The 22,901-nt window shown below is 35.4% G+C and overlaps 1 long non-coding RNA gene across 1 annotated transcript in view; it reads left to right on the top strand.

Annotated features, from left to right (window-relative positions):
- The window catches only part of LOC145979486 (uncharacterized), a 198,400-nt gene that overhangs the window by 63,771 nt on the left and 111,728 nt on the right, over positions 1-22,901 (top strand). The window contains exon 2 of the long non-coding RNA XR_014440785.1: positions 16,388-16,479. This is a non-coding gene — a long non-coding RNA (uncharacterized LOC145979486). The remainder of the gene's footprint in view (positions 1-16,387; positions 16,480-22,901) is intronic.

The raw sequence follows: 22,901 nt of genomic DNA, 5'->3' as shown, positions 1-22,901 counted from the left end.
TAATAATTATCCACTTGAACAGCATCCTAACAGAATATAATGATTATACTGGTAAAATATTTTATATTTTTAATGAAAATTTAAATTATTACAAATTCCGCATGGGTGGGAAACTTCAACTTACTATAAATCCTGAGAACAAAAGTGAATTAAAAATATTTACTGGGAGTAATATTTATCGTATTAAATATGATAAGATGAATACAATCACCACACATGACATATCTGCTAATGGTTGTTTGTATATATAGTTGCTAGGAGAGTATGATAAACTAATAACTCTGTTTCTATAGTTGAGAATCACCCATCCTATAATAAATAATCATTACCAAATTGTCTAATGACAACAAGAAAACTAGACAAAATTACTCATAGAAATTGCTGGAAAGTGTAACTTACAACATTAAATGTTTTATAACAAAACTACTATGATTCTATTAGCAATGTGATAAAACAAGATACATGTTCTTTTGCACCATATGTATAACTGAAAGCTTGTCTTTTTCCTGTGCTGGGATTGCAATGTTGTATACTGCCATAATTAGCCTTGGGAGTAGAAAATTCATTACTTGGTGTTAAAATTAATTTGCACTTTCTTCATAAGGCAGATATAGTATATGCATTCTGATAAGCAATGGTTGTGTTAAGTAGAAACTACCTTATATCTTGGATGAACTATTTAGATTATGCTAAACCTTAAAAGCAGAATGAAACTACAGAGTGTGTTAAAAGTAATGTACACTTCCTCAATAAAGCGGCTAAACTCTATGTATTAACATAAGAAAGGGACTATGTTAATTAAAAATTATTTATACATGAAATAGTACTTGAGGAACTGGAAAATATGAGATTTTAAAACACATTAAAAATCTGTAAGGATAGGTAAAAACTATCATGATGAATATCTGTTTTCACATATTTTAGATTAAATTATATATCTGATCATGAACTTTTTAATATTTTTAATTTTTGTGATTTTATATAAATTTTTCAAAATTTTCAAGTTTAAATTTTTTTTTTCAATTTTTTAAAAATTTTCCAAATTTTTCATTTTTAATTTTTTTCAACTTTTTCACATATATGAAATTTATTAGAAACTAATTTTGTATCTAAGATAACAATAAACTTATACCTTAATTTTTGGAGTTAAAATCACTAATACATATCAAATACATGAAAATAAACAATTGTCTTTTTTTGATGTTGAAACTGGTGACCAATTACACAGGCCTGCGATGAAAAAAATACAAGGGAAGTGATAGGTGAACTTTATGTATTTTATGGTGCCGGGTTCAAAAAAATAAAGAAAAATGTCGATCACGTCACGTTTTCTTGAAAAATTGAAATGTACGTGGATTTCTATGAACATTTACCATATATGTGTTGTTTTGGAGTGGAATATCTTCCCTCCCTGCCTGACCATCATTCTACCGTGGTGAAACAATGCCCCTCTGTGACTCCCCCGTCGACACCTGTCCCTCCCAGTTGCAATCGCTCTCGACCAATAGCGTAGCGCAAATCCTTATCTGAATTCTCGAGACTTTCCTGAGGCAGCAGAAACGATATAAAACAGATGTCCTCATGAGGGACTCAGTTTATCGCTCTTTAACCCAGCAGATCATGTACTTACCGTGTTCGTAGTAAGATAAAAGACGTGGAAATTTGTAAGTTCGTCTCAATTTGTCTTTTATGTGTAGTGTCGTGCGAGCATAGTGCGAGCGCTGATACAGTGACAAGTGGAACCTGCATCACAGAAACAATTCTAACTGGTGCTTTCCTCTGTGCGTTTCGTGAACCATGGCTTCGAGTTCGAGACGTTGTGAAAATGTGCCAGATGACTTTTGTTACATATGCGGTGAATATAGTGTTCTTAAACATGTAAAAAAACTTTATCTTGCGTATTTTGGCATGAAACTCTGAGACCAGGACAAATCGTGGGCTCCTCATAAAGTGTGTGTGCAGTGTCTCAATGATCTACGCTTATGGCTCAACGGAAAGAAGACTGCTTTACGCTTTGGAATTCCTATGACATGGAGGGAGCCGAGGAACCACTGTGATGATTGTTACTTTTGTGCCTGCCATGTCCGTGGGTATAACCGAAAAAAATCACAAGCTAATCTCTTATCCTGAGAACATTCTATCGGTCATACGCCCCGTTCCTCATGGACCTGATGTGCCAGTGCCTTTGCCTCCAACTGAATTACCAGTCATCTCTTCAGAGTCTTCAGACTCGGAACATCCAGACGGTCAATACTCCGATAGCCAATATAAGCCCTCTGGAGGCGATTCACCTCAGCACTTCTCTCAAGTTGAACTTAATGATCTGACTAGAGATCTGAGCCTTTCGAAAGAGGCAGCTGAATTGTTGGGCTCCAGATTGAAAGAAAAACCTTTATTGGCCAAAGAAACCATGTTTTATTGGTACAGGAATCGATAAAAGGACTTTGTCTAGTACTTTGAGGACGCGGAAAACTTGGTCTATTATTCTGATGTTCCCGGATTGATGAGCAAATTTAATATCACCTACGATAAAGATGAATAGAGGCTGTTTATAGATTCATCGACAAGGAGCCTGAAAGCTGCCCTTCTTCATCACGGAAGCCAGTATGCATCTGTACCAGTTGCACACTCGGTACATTTACAAGAACGCCATGAAAACCTGGCTCTCGTCCTCAACAAAATAAAATATGCCGACCACGGTTGGACCATTTGAGGTGATTTGAAAGTTATCTCCATGCTTCTTGGTCAACAAGGCGGATATACAAAGTTCCCATGTTTCATTTGTGAGTAGCACAGCCGTGGAAAGACTCAACATTGGGTCAAGAAAGAATGGGCTAAAAGACAAAATCTTGAACCAGGCTCCAAGAATGTGATTCGGAACAGCTTAGTTGACCCAAAAAAAGTATTGTTACCCCCGTTGCATATCAAATTAGGTGTAATCAAGCAATTTATCAAGGCTATTCCAAAAGATGGCGATTGTTTCAAATACCTGTGCAAAACGTTTCCAGGTTTATCAGCAGCCAAGTTGACAGATTGAATCTTTGTTGGACCAGATATCCGCAAGCTCATGAAGGATAAAGACTTTGAGACTAGCATCACAACAAAGAAGAAAGAAGCTTGGGTTGCCTTCAAAGATGTGTTCAGTAAATTTCTGGGGAATTACAAGGATCCTGACTATAAAGCAATTGTTATGAATATGCTGGACAAATTTCAAGTGTTGGCTTGCTCCATGAGTGTCAAACTACATTTCCTTCACTCACATGTGGACTATTTCCCCGAAAATTTAGGAGCACTCAGCGAAGAACAGGGTGAAAGGTTCCACCAAGATATTAAAGATATGGAGCAGAAATATCAAGGACGATGGGACAAGAACATGCTCGACGACTACTGTTGGATGTTAACACGAGAGAGGCCTGAGATTGCACATAAAAAAAGAACGTCAAAAAGAAGTTTCAAAGGCAAAAGTGTACGTACGTAAATATAAACTTTGTTTGTGTTTGGCTTTGTTGTTTGTTCAGTTTACAATTTGTGTCAAACTTTCATGTACACATACATTGCTCCTCGGTCAATCGTCTATTTTATGTACGTTACCTTAATAAACACAAATGAACATAATACGTTGGTGCTTTTTTTCTAGAAACTTCACCATAATGGGATGTTAAAAGTGTAAACGCAAGGGAACTTTGTGTTTTTCTCTCTACCAGAGGCAGCCCGTGCGATCTGGCAACAGTGGTTTTCTTCCATTTAAACCTATAAAAAAAATCAATTGCTAATAAATCAATTTGCATCACCAAGCATAGATTTTACATAGATGTAAATGGATCAAAACCACTCTTGCCAGATAGTGCATGCAAAATTGTTCCCGAAAATTCCTTTTCACATAGGATTTTAGCAAAAATATCGATATCGATTGTACAAAAAATCCTGACGTGATGGAAAAAAATGGAGGTCATTTTCGAAATCAGCACACCCAATAACATAAAACTCAGCGAACACATCTCTTGTATTTTTTAACAACTTTCGCAGGCCTGTGTTATTATTTGAAATCAAACAAATGTATCCTGAGGATAATCCCTTCTATGTAATCTTCTCTTATCAGACACAATGTCTAGACCAGATATAGTTAATGAACTACACAAACCAGCTCGTCGTAACTACAAACGACTATCTGTGATAACAAAAGGAATTCTTGTACTATGGCAGGCAGATTTGATTGAAATGAACACAAGAAATTTAGAAAATATGAATAAGATTAATCATGGTTTTATGTATTTTATTACTGTAATATACACTTTTAGTAAACATGCTTGGGCTTTTTCTTTGAAATCTAAAAGAGGAGCTTCTGTCACTAAAGCCTTTAAATATTTTTTGAGCAAGGCAGAATACCTCATCACATACAGATCGACAGAGGAAAATAATTTTACAATTCCACATTCACAAAATCAATGGTCCAGCATGATATTAGACATTATTCTACATTCAATGATTTGAAATCTAGCGTAATTGAATGATTCAACAGAACAATAAAAAATCACATATGGAAACAGTTCTGTTTCCTAGGTAACTATAGGTGGTCAAAAAATTTATCTGATCTTGTTCATAATTACAATAATTTTATACATAGAACCATACGTATGATGGCTGCTGAGGTAACCAAATCTAATGAGGCACAATGGATTTCCACTGTTTACTGTCCGAAATATCAACATACAAACAAAAAACCCAAGTACAAAATAAGTGATCAAGTAATGTTTTTTTTTTCTAATCGAAACACTAATTTGAAAAGGAATTTACTAAAATTTGGAGATGTTCACTGTGGTTGAAGTCTTACCAGGGAACATATATAATGAAAGGCAATTGCAATGAAATATTGAAAGGAAGATTTTATGAATAGGAACTTAGTAAATTTGAATACCCAGATACATATCTTATTGAGAAAGTAATACTTACAAAAAACGAAACTTATAAGTGAAATGGCTAGAACTTCCAGAAAAATTTGGATTACCACAGACCAAGTAATTCTGTGACAACAACATAGAATGTCGTAATTTTAGAAAATTAAAATAAAATTTGTATTTTTTTTATTCAGGGACGTCACAGGTAATACACTGTTTTTATCTGGCTCAGACTTATTCTAGATTCCTAAACAGTTACCTCGTGATAATACAAATCTAGTTCGTCTGTTTCGTCAAGACCACAGTAATCTTAAACATGTATATAATGACTATGTAGGAGAAGATTTAAACTACAGCCAATTTTCAAAATTCTGCTCTTCCTACTGATACAATTTTTTTTGGATTTGCTACAATTGATATGACTCGAAAACCAAACAATGGAAGATATAGAAACAAAATTAACAATTTTATAAATGTTGGGTTTTTACAAGACAAATTGTGACGTTATAAATAACCTATAAAAAATGACAAAACTTAAAATTTAAGAAAATCTGAAATTACATGACTATTTGACTAAAAGATTTAAAAGGCTGGAAATCTGATAATAGAGTATACTATGAACAACACAAGCGTGAAGATCAACCAATTATTGATGCTAACAGTGGTCTTAGTAGAAAAATTAAAGATGTAACATAAAAAAAATAAGTATCTCATGAATGAGCTATTGCCTCTTGCAGCTAGAAATTATGCAGATTTTTCTCCTACACCACTATCCAGTATTCATACTCCTCTAGTACTCCAGCAACATTCTATTAAGTCCATAGGAGATTCAGAAAAATTGAGTTAGGTCCCTTGGCAAGAGATTACCTGGGTACTGAGAAATTTGGCAAAGATGAAGTGTTTGGATCATGACCAATAATGGATCCAAATGAGGATGTGGTCTGGAAAATTGGAAAATCTAGAGTTGCATTTCAAGGAAATGACGGAAAAGTCAATTTGGGTGGAGCAAATAGCTTTTCTAGACACCATTGCACTGTGGGGCTGTGGGAACTCATCACCAAGAAACATCCTAGAGATTATACAGAGGAAGATTACCAGAGTTACTTAGAAATTTTGTTACTGTCCGATGCTCTATACCAAAACAATTATGCTAGTCAGTATATAGAGTTAAACCTAGCAGTGGTGATAAAACAAGAAATTGATTAAACTTATATGGAACAAACTTAAAACTGGTAGTGGCATTAAACACTACAATACCTTACGTGGGTAGAATATGTGAGAAAAACTCATAGATACATTTTTGGTCATAGCAGGAGTGAAAAAAATTGGCAATAGCAATTTATATATGAAAAATAGTCATTGTAGATATGATTAGTGCTAAACTAGCCTATTTGAATGTAAATGACAGTAAAGGTATAGGATACTTAATAAAATTTGTTCATACTCTACCTCCTAAATTCTCAAAGGATCAGGGTTTAGTTAATGATACTATTAACAAACTTCCTTTCGAAATGCACTTACCTGGTTACGAATACTGTGGTCCAGAGAATAAACTAGAACAGAGACTGGAAAAAGGAGACAGATAAATTAATACATTTGATACAGCTTGTGAAGACCATGACATTGCCTACAATTCTCATATTGATCTTAGTGCTCGTCATAAGGCTGATCAAAAATTAGAGAAAGGAGCATTTGGAAGACTAATCCGCAAAGATGCTTCATTAGGTGAAAAAATATAGCAGTATTATGTACAAACATTGTCATGAATACAAAACAGAACTTTGGTTGGGGACTGTAATCTTAAATATATATATAAATATCCTTTATTATGAAACCTAAAGGTATTGTATAAAAAGTACCTTATTCAGTTCTAAAATCTCTAGGATCATTAGACAGTCTCCTCACCAAAAAACAACAGAAGAAGAAAGAAACTTGTTTGAGTAAGGGTCATGGAATGAATTTAACTCTTAGTATGCCTCAGTTGATAAGATTACAGATTTCCAGAAAAAAACACACTGGTGGTTTCATATTCAGTATTTTAGCTATTTTAGCCGCTCTACGTGCTGTGGGGAGTCTAGCAGGGGGTAGTACAGCTATAGCAAAAACATTAATTGACGCAAAGAAGAACAATGCTGAACTAGAAGAGGAGACACGCTATAATTTGTCAATAAAGAAAATATGTAAAAAAGAAGCATTATCCAATTATGATATTGAAAATTTGAATAAGTTGCTGAGAATCAATAACTTCACAGGTGTTTTCATATCCGATTCTCTACGTATTAAGATACCATTTAAAAAAGAGTGTGGTGTAGTCAATTTAGATAGTTTCAAATATCAAGGCACCCACTGGATCTGTTATTAAAAACAACCTAGCATAGCTTTTGTTTTTGATTCCTTTGGTGGCATGCCTCCATTAGGTTTAGTAAGTTATCTCAATACTCCTAATCTCTATTGTAGTGAGGAGCGTGTGCAGGGTTTTGAGGATGTAAATTGTCTGGACTTCTTATATCAAATAAATAAACCATCAATTAAAGATTTTCAGAAAACATTGTGGCGTATAGAGCCACATGGGAGTGTTTCATCTCAGTAGTGAGACTTCAGTAGTAAAACTTAGCTTGCACAATGATATTATCTATCCTAAATCTATAGGTCTACGTGCTTTCTACAGTATGTATTTTATTCTCAATATCACAGAACACAATAATAGGGTTGCATTAGGAAATAAAAAAATAGTATTACTCCTGGTCAGTATAATGTATGAACATTACAAGCTCTTCTGCCTAGAGGTGTGTTACTATCACCAAACTCTGTTACACACAGGGTGTTATTAGTTTCTGCAACTGAAACAGTTGATCTGGGTACACTTGTTAAACTACTATGTTTTGAGTACTACACAAAACTTGAACCGCTATCAAACGCAGAGGTGACAACATTCCTAAATTCTTGACCATAGAGACTTTGAATATTCATTTAATATAGCAGAAGGAATGATTACTAATTCTAATGGCAGCATATGTAGTCACAAACAAACTGGAATCATAGCAACATTCAAACCAAATTCTGAGTTCATGGAGCCTATCATCTATATACCCTCCTCACCTATATATTTTCCAGTATCCCATAATCGTATAGATCGCATAGAGTTGTTGGTAACCAATAGAAAGGGAGAAGTAGTAGATTTTGCTGGTGCTTCCACAGCTGCAATCCTAGAAATTAATATATAAAATAACCATTAACATGGAGCATATTGAATGTTATGAATTACAATATTTTACTCCCAATCGTCGTACATTTGCTAATCTCAATTAATCCAATCGTGAAATTGAATTTGACGTGTACGTGGTTGACAGTTTTGTACATCCTCACAGTGTTGACTTGTATATTAAATTTGAAGTAGTAAAAAATGAAAATAATGAAGCCTTTCCCCTGGTGCAAACATAAAACTGGTAGATAAGTTTGTTCCAAACTTGTTCTCTCAAGTAGAAATTAGAAAACATGGTACTGTCTTAGACAGAGTAGACTATCCTGGTATTACTTCTACTGCCATAGGAACACTTACTTTTCCAAAGTAGATGCAACATATTACCATGAATCAGTAACCAAAATTTTGACAAAAAAACACACAGTACTGTTCCCCATGCGTCTGCTGCGAGGTATCTTCTCAGACTACAAGGACATGATATGGAAAGGTTGTTTTGGAAATTACTTTTCGTGGGGCAGCCAATGATAATAATGCTCTTATGCGTTACAGTACCTTACATGCAGATGGTACAACACTTCCCAACACAATACCTGAAGCAACCAAGTGTATTTTTGAGACCGTGAAGCTAAGAATACCAGTAGTGAAATAGGAAACTAATTATGCTCTCAAATATAAAGCAAATATTCTGAAAAGCCCACAAGTTCCTATTGGATTTTACACTTAAAAGTGTGTCCAAAAACTAGCCTCTGGTGCATATTACGAATTTGATGCTAATAATCAATGCAGTAGTATACAATATGAAATGCCAGATTTTGTAATTTTACTGTTCCAGACTGGGAGAGAAAACACACAAGAGAAAATATTCCATCAAATTTGAAAATTGCAAGATTAAAAATATTTATCTTAACAATGGACGTAATGAAATTTTCCCCCGTGAAAATTATTAACTTTACATAGCACAAGATGACTATCTCAAAATATATGAGGCTAACACTGATTACAAAGAGTAACTGAAGGAAACATAGATGTTTACTATAGTCCCAGTGAATTCAAAGCCCCAAAGGCCAATATTTGTCATCATCACGTCAAAAGGAAAACAAGTGATAGTCAATGATGGAACAAATGTCAAAATTTTATGTGAATTTGATGAGCCTCTACCTGACAGCACTTTATATAGTGTTATTCTTATTGCAGAGAGAACTTTTGTTTATGGCGTTAAGAATGAGAGAGTCACAGAACAATTCTAGATGTTTAATTTACTAGACTAGACTAGACAGGTGTCTCACATAGGATGCGTTAAAAGTTTAATTCTTAATATTAGTAATATTTAAGAAACTACATTAGATATAAGCAAAGCAGGGTGTTTTAAAAATAACTATTAATCAAGTAGTCAGTAGTTTTCATATCTAAAAAAACTACCTTCGCAATATTCTCAACAAGACTAGTCCTGTTTGGAGCATATGCTAATTACACTCTCAACCAATCAACAGAGTGTCACATGACTCTGAGAGAATAATATTCCCAAGTTAGATATTCCAGAATGTTAATCACCTAGTACGAAGGTTTAGAATTCGTAGCAAGGTTAGACAATTTGCTACACCTAGAAATTAGCTAAATTCACCTGAAGATATGAAAATCTAGCTTAATTTTAATCAATATAGACCATAGTATCAATTGGCCTTGGACAAGGTTGATGCCAGAAAGAATCAAGTCATTCTACCAACTCGTTCCTCTTCTTTCACATCTGTTTCTTGTTCTGGTTTTCGTCCAGCAAATATTTGCATGTCCCACACATAGCTTGTGGTACTATCACAAATAAATCAGAACTTCATTTGTTTGGCTCACTAAATGTGGCAAAGCTGTTCATCGACCGTCATATTGTCTCCGAGGATGAAAACATCCCGCAGAGTTCTCGCCCAATCTTAAAAAACTTCACGGATTGGGGAAAGTGGGTCATCAGGTTTTCTACTGCGGCGGAGTTCACCGTCATCAAAACTTATAGAAGCACATATTTTCTGAAAGCGGTTCCTGAAAATGATGCTGCTTGCCATCGGGCAAACACTTTCCTTACAATGTCAATGACAATGCTTTAACGACAGGTTTTATGTATGTATCGGGACCATTTTGCACTCCTTCATTTACTATCATGTTCTTACAAATTAGTGTATGTAAAACATATCCCGGGTGACATGTAGGCCGGGATTTGGACAATAGTTCATCTGTATTATTTCACTATTTTGAAATTGTTGAGTTCTTTTATAATTTTGCATTGACAGAGGAAGGAATTAATCACAATTATTTTTCACATCATACAATAGTTCGGTGTACTGATGAAAAGTTCTAATCACAAACTACATTTTGCCCATCACTTTAAAGACACAAAACATAAAATAACCACATAGAATAATAATAATATTAATAACAGCAATATATAAGTAACAAAGAAACAACAAATTCACAATCTGTGCTTTTATAGCTGCACTCTCAAAGAAATCTAATCTGCTACAAATGCAACAAAACAGTTACAAATACTGCAAAAATAACCTTAAAGCCAAAAGAGGACGAGAACTAAAAAAAATGAAAAACGAGAAGTGTTTCTGGATCTAACTCAAGAGAAACGGACATGGTATCATGTTTATCACTGTTTTTAAGGCTCTGAAAAAATGTACTTTCATTAATTTCGCGACCCTATTTACTAACTATAACCTTTGATAAAGTTTAAGGGAAGGAGGCATTACGTAAATTTTCCTTGCTGATGGATCGCATAATCCGAAATCTCCACTTTGTAATAGAAAATATCAGGTTCATATTTCGAAAATGACTTGCAGTTTTCCACCAGGAAAAATGGATTTTATAGTTTGAAGTTCGTTCCTATGCACTTGAATGTATTGGATGCATTGTTTTAATTTCACACAAATTTCATATTTAATATGTTGAGAATACCGCTACTCTCTCTATATATATATACAGAGTGTCCGAAAAGTCACGCAACCTGGTGTTTACGACCGTATAACGGAATAGCGAAACGGAATGAGAAGAAACGCTTTCTGCCAAGAGAATGCCCTGTATATTGGGAAAATTTAGAGATACAAACATATGTAAGAACATGCATATTTTAATAACAAATAAGCAAAGTGTTGCCAAAGGCGGAAAAAAATATTTCCAAATCGTGTATATTGATGCACGGAACTCACTGAGGTAAATTATTGCAACATTTCACAATACCAACGAACAATTTGGATGGCCATCAAATGAATTTGACAGAAAAAGAACTTTGACGAAGTTTCAAAAACATTGCACAAGGGAATAAATGGGCTCTTCCAAAAATCGATGTTTTCACAATATTACGAGGGATACTGGCAACACTGTTGGTGTCACGTGTCACTAACAGACGTGTTTCACCTCAGGCTATCACACTAAGGCACTTTTAACAACATAGGTGAAAGTTTGTTATTCTCGAACATATGCAATAAATTACATACACCTTGCAACCCTGAAATGTGGTTTCAATTGGATGGGTATGTCAACAGCCAAAATTCCAGGCATTGGGAGACAGAAAACCCACATCAGTTGCATGAACTACCCTTGCGCTCTCCGAAAATCGGTGTATGGTGTGGAATATCGCGACGTCGTATTGTGGGACCGTTATTTTTAGAGACAACCGTGGATACCGCTGTGTACGGGGATCTCGTAATGCAATTCGTTGCTCTCCTGGAAGAAGACGAACGTGATGTTTGGCTACAACAAGATGGAGCAACTTGCCATACATCTAATGAATCTCTTCGTATGCTGAGAGAATTTTTTGGTGATCGTCTAATATCCAAGGATTATGGCCCAGTCGCTCGCCCGATTTAACATCTGGATATTTTTTCTGTTGGGTTAATTAAAGGGGAAAGTATACCAAACGGGACCCAAAATTGGAGGAGCTGAAACGAAACATTACACAGGGATTTAATAATATCGGTGTTGCAACCCTCAGGAAGGTTATCTGAGAACATGATCAAGCGAACCAACTTATGTATCCAAGAAAATGGTGGACACTTCGAACATTTGCTTTAATTTGTAGTGATACCCACATTTCAGGGTTGCAAGGTGTATGTAATTTATTGCATATGTTCGAGAATAACCAACTTTCACCTTTGTCGTTAAAAGTGCCTTAGTGTGATAGCCTGAGGTGAAACACGTCTGTTAGTGACACGTGACACCAACAGTGTTGCCAGTATCCCTCGTAATATTGTGAAAACATCGATTTTTGGAAGAGCCCATTTATTCCCTTGTGCAATGTTTTTGAAACTTCGTCAAAGTTCTTTTTCTGTCAAATTCATTTGATGGCCATCCAAATTGTTCGTTGGTATTGTGAAATGTTGCAATAATTTACCTCAGTGAGTTCCGTGCATCAATATACACGATTTGCAAATATTTTTTCCGCCTTTGGCAACACTTTGCTTATTTGTTATTAAAATATGCATGTTCTTACATATGTTTGTATCTCTAAATTTTCCCAATATACAGGGCATTCTCTTGGCAGAAAGCGTTTCTTTTCATTCCGTTTCGCTATTCCGTTATACGGTCGTAAACACCGGGTTGCGTGACTTTTCGGACACTCTGTATATTATTTGAATCCTTGGTAAAATGCTGAAATATCTTGGCAATCGTGGTCTAGTTCAACTGGCTCCTTTTCGCTTCCACGTTTATACTTTAAACAAACAACAAAATACTTCGTAACTAAGCGATTGCTTGTTCAAAGCACGGCAGTTATACAAATTTTACAAATTGTAACAAAACATCAATATAAATGTTCATCATTCCTCCCTTTCAGCGATTCTCGATTTTTGCTGAATTCGTGTCAACTTGAAAATTGTCATTGGAGAAATTAGAGACATGCCATTATGCGTAAATTGTTTTCCTCAAACTGGTAGACAAATTTAACATGAGCTACCTGGAGAAAAGGTAGCGTGCTTGATCCCTACGAGGGAGGTCGTAGGTTCTATTCTCCATCCATGCGCTTTTTTTTTCAGGAGGATATCATTATGTGTGAAGTTTATCCACCGAGCTAAGAAGTTATCATTGATCTCAGCATTTCACAAGATGAACGGAAATAGTAACAGGAAGTTAAGGAAAATATTTAGATGATAGGAGAAAATCACATGCCACGTGGAATGAGCATAATCCTGTTACGTCCAGCTAACTATTTTTTTTTTTTTTTTTTTTGCAAATTAAGTGGAAAGTTTGTTACATCTAATACTCGTACCTTCTGTTGAAGTAATAAAAATATTTTCGATATAAGCAGTGCAGAATTAAGTTTTAAATCTTTGTTAGTCACTCATTGTAAAATTGTTATTAGTAGTTTCTTATCGCATCGGCCTCCGTCGCAATAGCGATTTACTTATGTTAATTGACGATTTACTATTAGTTTTAGACGCAGCGAAAGATGGAGGTGAGTGGATTAACAAGAGTCATTATGAAGAAACGGACATAAAATTAACAATCTCTAGCATTTTGAACTCATTAAACTTTCTCCTTCGTTACAGTAATGCACTACATTACTGCTTAACATAATTGAGGTTTTGCGGATACGAACGGCGAACTTAACAAACGTTCATTGTGAGGGAAATGCGTTTCAAGTTGTCAGGCACAGGGCATTCTCCACAAAAACTTGGTAACAGTAGATCGGAATGTTTCATGCCTGACTTCCAAAGTTTTGTGTGCAATTCGCACTATGCATGACAACTTGAAACGCATTTCACTCACAATGTACGTTTCTTGAGTTCACCCTTCGTATCAGCAACGCCTCAATTGTATGTGTGCGTGTTAGTATATCGAAAGAATCAATTTTCTAGGTGTCAGTGAAGAGCAAAAAAATACATAACTAAAATAAATAACATAACATACATGTGATATGTGAATTAAATTAATGTGTAACACAACTTATGAGGTATAGCTAAAAAAAGCTTTAACCTTTAACCAACAATATCTAAGGGGAAAAGTGTGGAGAAAGGACGTCCCTCAAAGTATCCATCGGCTTCATTTTTACATGTTTTAATATTGACGGTCTCTGTTCAGCGGGGAAAGAGCTCTACGTTAACGTACTGAACACGTGCACTTAAATACACTTTGGCGTTTATGAAAACATCCACTCTCCTATGTTCCAAGCTAATTTTCTCGACAAGTTGTGAAAAATATTTATTTTAAGAACTGTTCAATATTATGCAAGGTATTGTAAAAAAAAGGTCGCATAAACTCCTCATAAATTTGCTTCTTTCTGCACAAACCTGATGGCGATGGCGGAGAAGAACTCTATTCAGTGTTTCAAACACTTCTGATTTCAAGTCGAGCAAGCAGATCGTAAGAAATCTACAAAGTTCTTTATCAAATGTATTATTTCTGTTTGATTATGTTTTATAATAGCGGGTTATAGTTTCTTAGTTCATGGAATCTGCGAAATTGAAAAACTCTCACAGAAACGTTTTTCGTCTAGTGGAGAGACCAACTCGAAGTTGGCCACTCTCACCTGGCGCCGAAGTGCAATGTTGCTAAGTTTACGAATTCGGCGCTTAGAATTATTTGGGGCTGTCAAACAAGTGAGGACTAAAAGTGGTAAAAGTTGTAAGTGCCAAAAGCGAAAGTGTAGGGGAATTTCATTGTTCCGCACGTCAGGTCGTAAGAACGTGCACACTAGTGACCTCTTTACAAGCCCTTTGAATTACTTAGAGAGCTGCCAACCACATTTCACGTTTACCACATTATAAAGCATGGCACATTTCACAGTTTAACATGGAAAGAGGTGTTTGAATTATTGTGGCACTTACAGCGTTTACCAATTTTAGTCTTCAAGTTGCGAAGAGTGCATTGTAAATTTAGGATGGGAAAATATCAGTACATGGTTAATGGCCTCTTCTTCTGTTTCCCAATTTTCTCTCGTTGCAAGAATCTTAATGGTTTGCCGAATAAATGTAAGAATATACTGGTCTGGTGAATGTTAATTATTCTGGATAATTATTGCTATTTCTGAGTCTTATTCGACGTTTATGATATTATTCAAAGGGCCTGTTCTTGACAGTCTCAAAAATCTGTACCAGTCTGCAGTGCAGCGATTTCCTTCAACGAAAGAGGCAAGATTCTCTATAGGAGAAAAATGTCCCCAATTTTTACGATTTCCTGGTAATTGTGTGTATCAGAAGAAATAAATTTAAGGTCCCGTCGTATCACAGAGTAAAGGGAAATTCTCCCAACCACTCCCCTTAGAGAAGAAGATACCTCTTACATCGCTGTACCCCGACAGCCATCTTCCCTTCCTATTTATAGGTCCCGCTAATGACATAACCTGTTACAGGAAACTTCAGCTGGTCGTCTGTTCAGCGACACCCATCCATCCCAAAGGCCAAGAATTCAAAACAAAAGCCAGTACAGAAATACATAGACATTCACAAAAGTTGCACACTAATATCACCATAGCACATGAAACTTAACAAATAAATTAACTAATAAGTATAACACGAAAAGGATCCAGTAATGATCTTATTATTATAATGCTACAAATACGTATAACCGGAGTTTAAAATAAAAAAAAATTATGGAAACGTGAGATCTAGAATAGTGGGATGTCGGTAAATCTACTTCAAAAATTCTAGCTACATGTTTGTAAATTTAATGTGTATCTCATATAGATTTCGAATAGAAATTATTGTTTGGTTATCGTATCGTCCGAATTCACAAAACTGATATAGATTTCAGATAACTTTTTAACTCATCTAGGCCATAAAACTAACTCATCAGTGAATGATCTCTAATAGTGAGGATTATTTTATGCATAAAACAAATGAAATTATGAATCTATTTTACAGAAATCTAATTGAAATAAGGTAATTCAATTTACAAAATATATTACAAACTTTCTTATTATGAAACCAATCACATAACTTCCAACACTTTCAAATCAAATCAAATCGTCATGGCAAGTGTTTCTCGAAACCTAAGGCGAAACGCTACTTTTGTAAGACGCATAATATTTTTTGATGATATATATATATAAATATATATGTATATATAAATAAAATTCTACTTCCATATAATTTAAACTATTTTTATTTATATCGCAATAAATCGAAATGTAGAATATAGTATTTGTGTTGAATAAATATTAGTGTAAAATGAGCAAATTTACTTGTCATTCTTGAAATCAATGGAAAATGATATACATCCTTACAGAACCAAACAGAATTGTTGTAGATATATTATGGCACCACAAGACAAACACTTCAATTACGGAAACATTTTATTAATTTTTCAGTCCAGGACAACCTCTGGTATATCACAATTTCGAGGCCCGAAACTTTAATGTGAAGGAGAGACGAGTTGTGTTTGGGACAGTTGAACTTACAGGTGCGTTTATCTCTGTGAGGGTTTCAAATATGAAAATGATTATTTATTATTTTTTTGTAAAATTTGATGTAAAATCTTAAATTAAAGTATGTATTGCCATGCGATAACAATAAATATAATTATTGTGACGAATATAATTTCTTAAAAATTTACAATTTTTGTGTGATTCTGTATGATAGGTAGAATTGTTTTGTGAAATATAATAAAACCCCTACTATTTTTTATAAATATACCCCAAGCTTCAAAGAGTTTTATACATTTCTGAAGCTATACGTTCTAGCTATTGTGCTAATTTTAACAATTACTGTGGCGGGAAATATATTTTTAAAATAATTTAATATTGAATTGGTTTTGGAGTTCCCATTTTGGACGTCGTTGATATCAAATTTAATTGCCAAATTAAGATAAGTCAAATTCAAGATTATATCGACTCAGTTGCACTGCTAAAGCCAAGTGAATTCTGCACATTCATCGAACATTTATATTTCTTGTTTTTTGAGAGGTTTAAAGTTTGATGTTATGTATAGTCAGGAATGTGCTCAGTGACATAGAATCTAAAATAGGCAAACAGTCTGAAACTTTAGGAGCTCAAAGTGTGACCATAGCCAAAATACAGGAAAAATAGATGTATCTAATAAAATATACAATATTCTAATGACACAAAATCTTTGAAAGTATATGTTGTCCAATTCAGAAATGAGTGCATGTAACGCACAGAGAAATTAGAAAATGACTTGGATGTTCTTGAAAAGAGAATGGATGATGAATTTGAAGGTATAGTTTGTAAATTAAATGAAGAGTTCAATGAGAGAATTGATAGCCTAACAAAGCATTTTGATGCTCAGTTGGACGAGTGAAGTGCTTCAAGTAGACAATGTTTGATTGATTGATTGATTTAGTTTATTTTACTTCGCGTTTTGTGCCTCTTGGCTAATTTGCGAAGATGGGGATGAGTGATGAAATGATGAAATGGATGAAAATGGACATTCACAAACAACCATACCCGACCGGGATTCGAACCCGGGACCCTTGGCGTCGCAGCGCGATGTGCTAACCACTCGGCCACAGGGTCGGGCAAAGTAGACAATGTACTTTAGCAATTGATTTAATAAAATGAGAATGAATAACTATGAAATGTAGCAATAGTGATGATCCAGTTGAGCATGACATAAGTGTGCAGTTACTAGGAGTTCAATGCTCTGCCACATGTTTTGAAACAAACACTGAAAGTGTTTAACCTAATGACAGTCAACCATATCTGAATGTTCAACATAAATCAGGTATTGTTCACACTAGGTGAAAGGCACTTTAAAAAGGTCGAAACCAGAAATTACAATTTTAGTTCGACCGTAAAACAAGATTTCTCAGAAGTAAACACGTATTCATTAGATACGATTAGGCTTTATGAAAAGTAAAAACAGAAATTTTGTCTGTTGTAGATGAAGTAACATTGCCTGTAAATAAACATTCTAGGTTTGGTTTAATGCGTGATGAGAATATTGTTAGTAGTGACATACCTCTTACTTTTCACTTTATGTATAAACCATTGAACGTACCTCGTTTCGAAGATAAAGCAGTAAATACTGACTCATCGCTAGGTACTATTCCTGCGAGTCCATCAAGGAACTTTCAATGGAAACCAGATGTATGTATTAACTGTGATTCCGAAGTCATCGGACTTGTTGATTCGGATGGGGTTGGAGTTAAACATTTATTCAGTAGGCCTTATAGTAAACACAGGTTAGAGCATAGGAAGCATAAACGTCATTGGTAGAAATGGATACTATTAATGAAGTGGATGAAGTTCTGGTGTGTACCGAGCCCACACGTGGCGGTACACATACTGAAGTTGATCCTTTATTAGTAATAAATGATAGCATTAGACGTGCTTTTATCAAGTCTCAAGAAGTAAATCACATCCCTCATTTCAATGGGATATCAACAGATGTAGCACCATCTGAGTTCATGTAAAAGATTGAAGAAACTATAGATTTATATAATGTAAGGGAATCTGAGTACATGAGGAAATTGCCAAAACTCTTGAATGTAGTTGGTATGTACAGAATAAATCCAGTTTAACTATATACTCAGAATTTAAAACAGTATTTTTCTCACACTACGAGAACAAAAGGTGGAGGAAGGTAGAGTTTTACAAGGATCTCAGTAGTTATTATGGAAATGTGCTACAATATGTAAATAAAAATTACAAAAATTTGAAATCCATTTAGCCTCTTGCGGAATAGGCACATTTAGTAGCACTGATTGCCACACTCTTACCACACAAGATTCGAGAACATACCGCAATTAACAACATCAATTTGTATCAACAAATTTTTCAAGTTATAAAGATTCCTTCAAGTCTAACCTTCCAAGAACTAGTGTAACAACTTGGATGCAAGAAACCGAAATTTTAAGACACGAGTTGTTAATGTTTCAGTTAGTAGTAAATGTAGTATCAGTGAAGAATCTAACCACCTAACTAAACAAAATGTTGCAACCAGTAATGGTAAAATATATTTTAGTATACCTGTTAATAATGCTAGGACGTTTACGCGCAATTTTAGGAAATTCAATCCTAGTAAAAAGTGTATTCACAACAGGAAAAGACTTATCTATTTGTGTCAATGGACAAATAGTGGTCTTGCAAATCCTCCTCAATTAGAGTTGAAGACACGGTATATTCCATTTGCACAAAAGATCAAACACTGCTACAAATGTACATTCTAATCTAAATTGTGAGATCATTTCTGATTTACGGGAAAAATAGATAGTAGTCGTTGCTCAAAAGTAGGTGACATTGGTTCTATCAGGCCCCTTGTACCGGCGGCAAAAAGCCGAACAAGGTAAATTTCATAATTATTTTGTCTGTGCATGAACGAAGTCGCCACCAGTCGGCGTGACCATAGATGCTAAATCATAAATTTCTCATTAAAAATTTAGTTTAAGTCTATATAAATCAATAATAATTAATTGTACTTGATTTTATATTTTATTAATCGCCTTTCGCTTCTTAAACATGCCACGCTGATCTGACTCTTAACGTAAGGTGGCGGGCCTGTATATTATTCCATACTTCCCGCCCATTGACTCTTGGATTCCGATCTACAATTTTACACTGTTTTTGTGATAGTGAACACATTCTTCTATATATTTTTGATGTCTCTTGCGTTGGAAGGATAGGAGATTGTATTAAAGCGTAACTGATATCCACTATTGTATTCTTAAAATACCATAATCTGTCTGGAAGTCTTGTAACATCAATGGGGGCCTCCAATTGAATGTTGTCCAAGGCGTGTCTCAGAACTTTACTAGTGAGGCTGTTAGGGTGTTGAATCAGTGTCGTTACATCAGCTTGAATACGTAGAGCCTGGCTTTTATATTCCACGTTTACAAGGTTCATTTCCCCTTCTGCATAGGGTAAACAAAGCGTTGCGTGATTTACACGCAAGATTTGACCGTTCCAGACAAACCAGCTCACAGCACTCTTGAGCTTAAAAATATCCAGTTGCCGCAACGGGAGGATTTTTGCTACATACCACACCTTGGAGAGAGCGTACACCTGTACAAACGTCACTCTTGACTGTATACTAAGTATTCGAAATTTATTCATTTGTAGAACAGCTTTAACACCCTTTATCACTCTGTCATAATTTAACTGGATCATTCGTTGAAGGGAGCGCGCGAAAATGATTCCAAGTATTTTTATCGATGGAACAACATGAAATTCTCCGCTCTGAGGGTAAGTTATATCCGGGCTTAAATACATACGAGTTGATTTTTTCTGATTTACTGCGAGCCCTGAAAGGTGACCAAATTCCTGTAATACTTTAGACGTTGCAGCAATATCAGTCTGCGTATTTATTAATACATTAACATCATCAGCATAGGCCAACACCTTTGTGTTTATAGATTGTATGGTGATGCCTTGTACTTGCTTTTCTAATGCAGAAAGAAGAGGTCTCAATGAGATACAGAAAGCTATCATCGATAATGGGTCACCTTGTCTTACTCCCTTGTGAATAGGAAGTTCTCTTGTCATAAATCCATTTATTTGTATTTTGGATGTTGCGTTACTATAAAGGTTTTAAATGCTGACAAAAAATGTCCACGTATACCGTATTTTTGAAGCACATTAAATATGTAATCATGGTGTACCGAGTCAAATGCTCGTTCAAAATCTATTGTTAATATAGCATTATCATGGTTATTTCTATTGACTCTATAACAGGTAAGCACTTCACGAAGCGTTTGTAAGACATTTGTAATTTTCTTGTTCATACCAAAAACATATTGTGTATCTCCAACTAGTTTTTCTACATAGGGCATAAGTCTGCCTAGCATACAGCGAGAGAATATTTTATAATCAGTACATAAGAGGGTAATGGGTCTATATTGACCAACTTCAATGGGTTTCACACATTTTGGTATTAAAACTTTAATCTCAGTAGTTGAGGATTTTCCCATTTTATACCTTCGGAACACTGCATTTATCCATTCAGTTAGTGTTTTTCACATCAACGTCCAAAATGTTTGGTAGAGTTTGTTTGGTATCCCATCCAGACCAGGTGCAGAAAACGGCTGCCCCGACTTAACCGCACGAAATACTTCTTCGCTTGTGTAGTCGTTATTTAATTGCTCACTTTCCTCATCGTCAAGGACCTCGGACAAGGATTCCAAGTTATACGTCAAATCTACATTTTGTGTTATTGGTTGGGAAAATTGATTCTCAAAATAGTTGTAAAATCTGTTACTTATTTCCGGGGCTGTTTTTATTTTAATTCCAGAATTATAGTTTATTTCGCTAATAAATTGTCTTTTTGCATTGTGTCTTTCTTGCCGTACATGGCTTATCGATGCAACCTCTTCTTTATCAAAGTGGGGGAGTCTGCTGCGAATTTTTACACCTTGTCGTCTTTCAGCTGTCATCCTCAGCAGTACAGCTTGTACACGTTTTACCTCTGTTTGCACTTGTTTCCCTTCAGTGGCTTCATGTATAAGTTCACGCAGCACACGGTAATAAAAATTATATTTATTATTCCAGTCACTTGAACGTTCCTTACAATAACTAAGACAAAACCGTTTTATGCCCGGTTTAAGAATTTCATCCCACCAGCGAATTATATCACTTTGTCTGGTACGGGATTTGTTGGCGTAAATGTGGTGTTACATAAAATCGATCTAAACGGGAAGCACAATTATTACGAATGTACGTGTACCCTTTCTGTCCAAAATATTTGTCATTCCATATATCTATAAAATTAAACCCATTTACTAATTTTTGCAAAGTATTGGAGGTATTAAAGCCAGGTCTTTGGTCCTGCGGATGCAGGACACAATTGAAATCGCCCGCGCAAATTATATGTTCTCTTGTACCCTGCATTTCAGTAGCGACATCCGTCGCAAAAAACGCATCCCTCTGTTTCCTAAATTGTGTCCCTGAAGGTGCATATAAATTATATACCCAAACATTAGCTATTTTTGCTGAGATAATTCTACCATTGGGATGGCACATCACATTTGTAATCGGTACGGCGTTACGTACTAACAGGGCTGTTCCTGTCGCTTAGAAGGTCGCATTATTATAGACTAATATGTTTGGGGGGAGGTTAAATGCTGTTATTCCACATTCTTGAAGAAGTGCTATGTCTAAAGATGATTGTAGGAAAAAATCTCCTAGCGCCTCCTGTTTAGTAAAAGATCGCATTTTGTTAACATTGATCGTAGCTAAACGGAGAGTAGTCATCATATATACAATTAACAGAAATTTAAGAACTAGAGTTACACAACACTTCGAAATATACATTTTGCCCAGTGGACACTAATATTCGTACACTGTTTTTCCACTCCCTTCCATGCCACGAAACGTAAACCTTGCATATGTGCACGGTACCTCGTGCAAACACGTGACCAAGCCACATATACCTTTACTCATTTTACGCATGCTATTTCTGACTTTCATTTTTACTTGCACCCACACATTCACTAGACACACTAGGGGAAACACTGAATTTGGATCCGATCACAGGTTGAAAATCAACACTCGGGGCCAAATTTGTCACACTTTGGGATCTGGTTATACGCACTGGGGAGGGGGCTATTGCCTGCTGCTTCACGTTCTTCTTGTGGTGGGGGTTAGGTGCCACATTTTGTTGTACTTTTTTCTCTTCAACTGCTTCTGTTCCTGGAGTCTCTTCACATTTGATTTTCTTTTGGCATTGTCCTTAGTTCCTGTTGTCGTTTCACCAAGCTGAGCCTTGTTTTGTTGATCTTCCAGTGTATGGGATCCTCCTGCTTCGTACATGTCAGTCTCCATTTGAAGATTACTCGTAGTGTCAGACTCGCGCATCGCTTGATCAGTTGTTTCCAGACTGTCAGTCACCAACACGTTATCCCGTACGTCACTTTGGAGGTTGTCTAAAGAT

The sequence above is a fragment of the Lepisma saccharinum genome, chromosome 26 (assembly GCF_977018435.1).
Source record: "Lepisma saccharinum chromosome 26, izLepSacc3.1, whole genome shotgun sequence".
Classification (NCBI taxonomy): domain Eukaryota; kingdom Metazoa; phylum Arthropoda; class Insecta; order Zygentoma; family Lepismatidae; genus Lepisma; species Lepisma saccharinum.
This window is presented reverse-complemented; position numbering and strand designations above follow the sequence as displayed.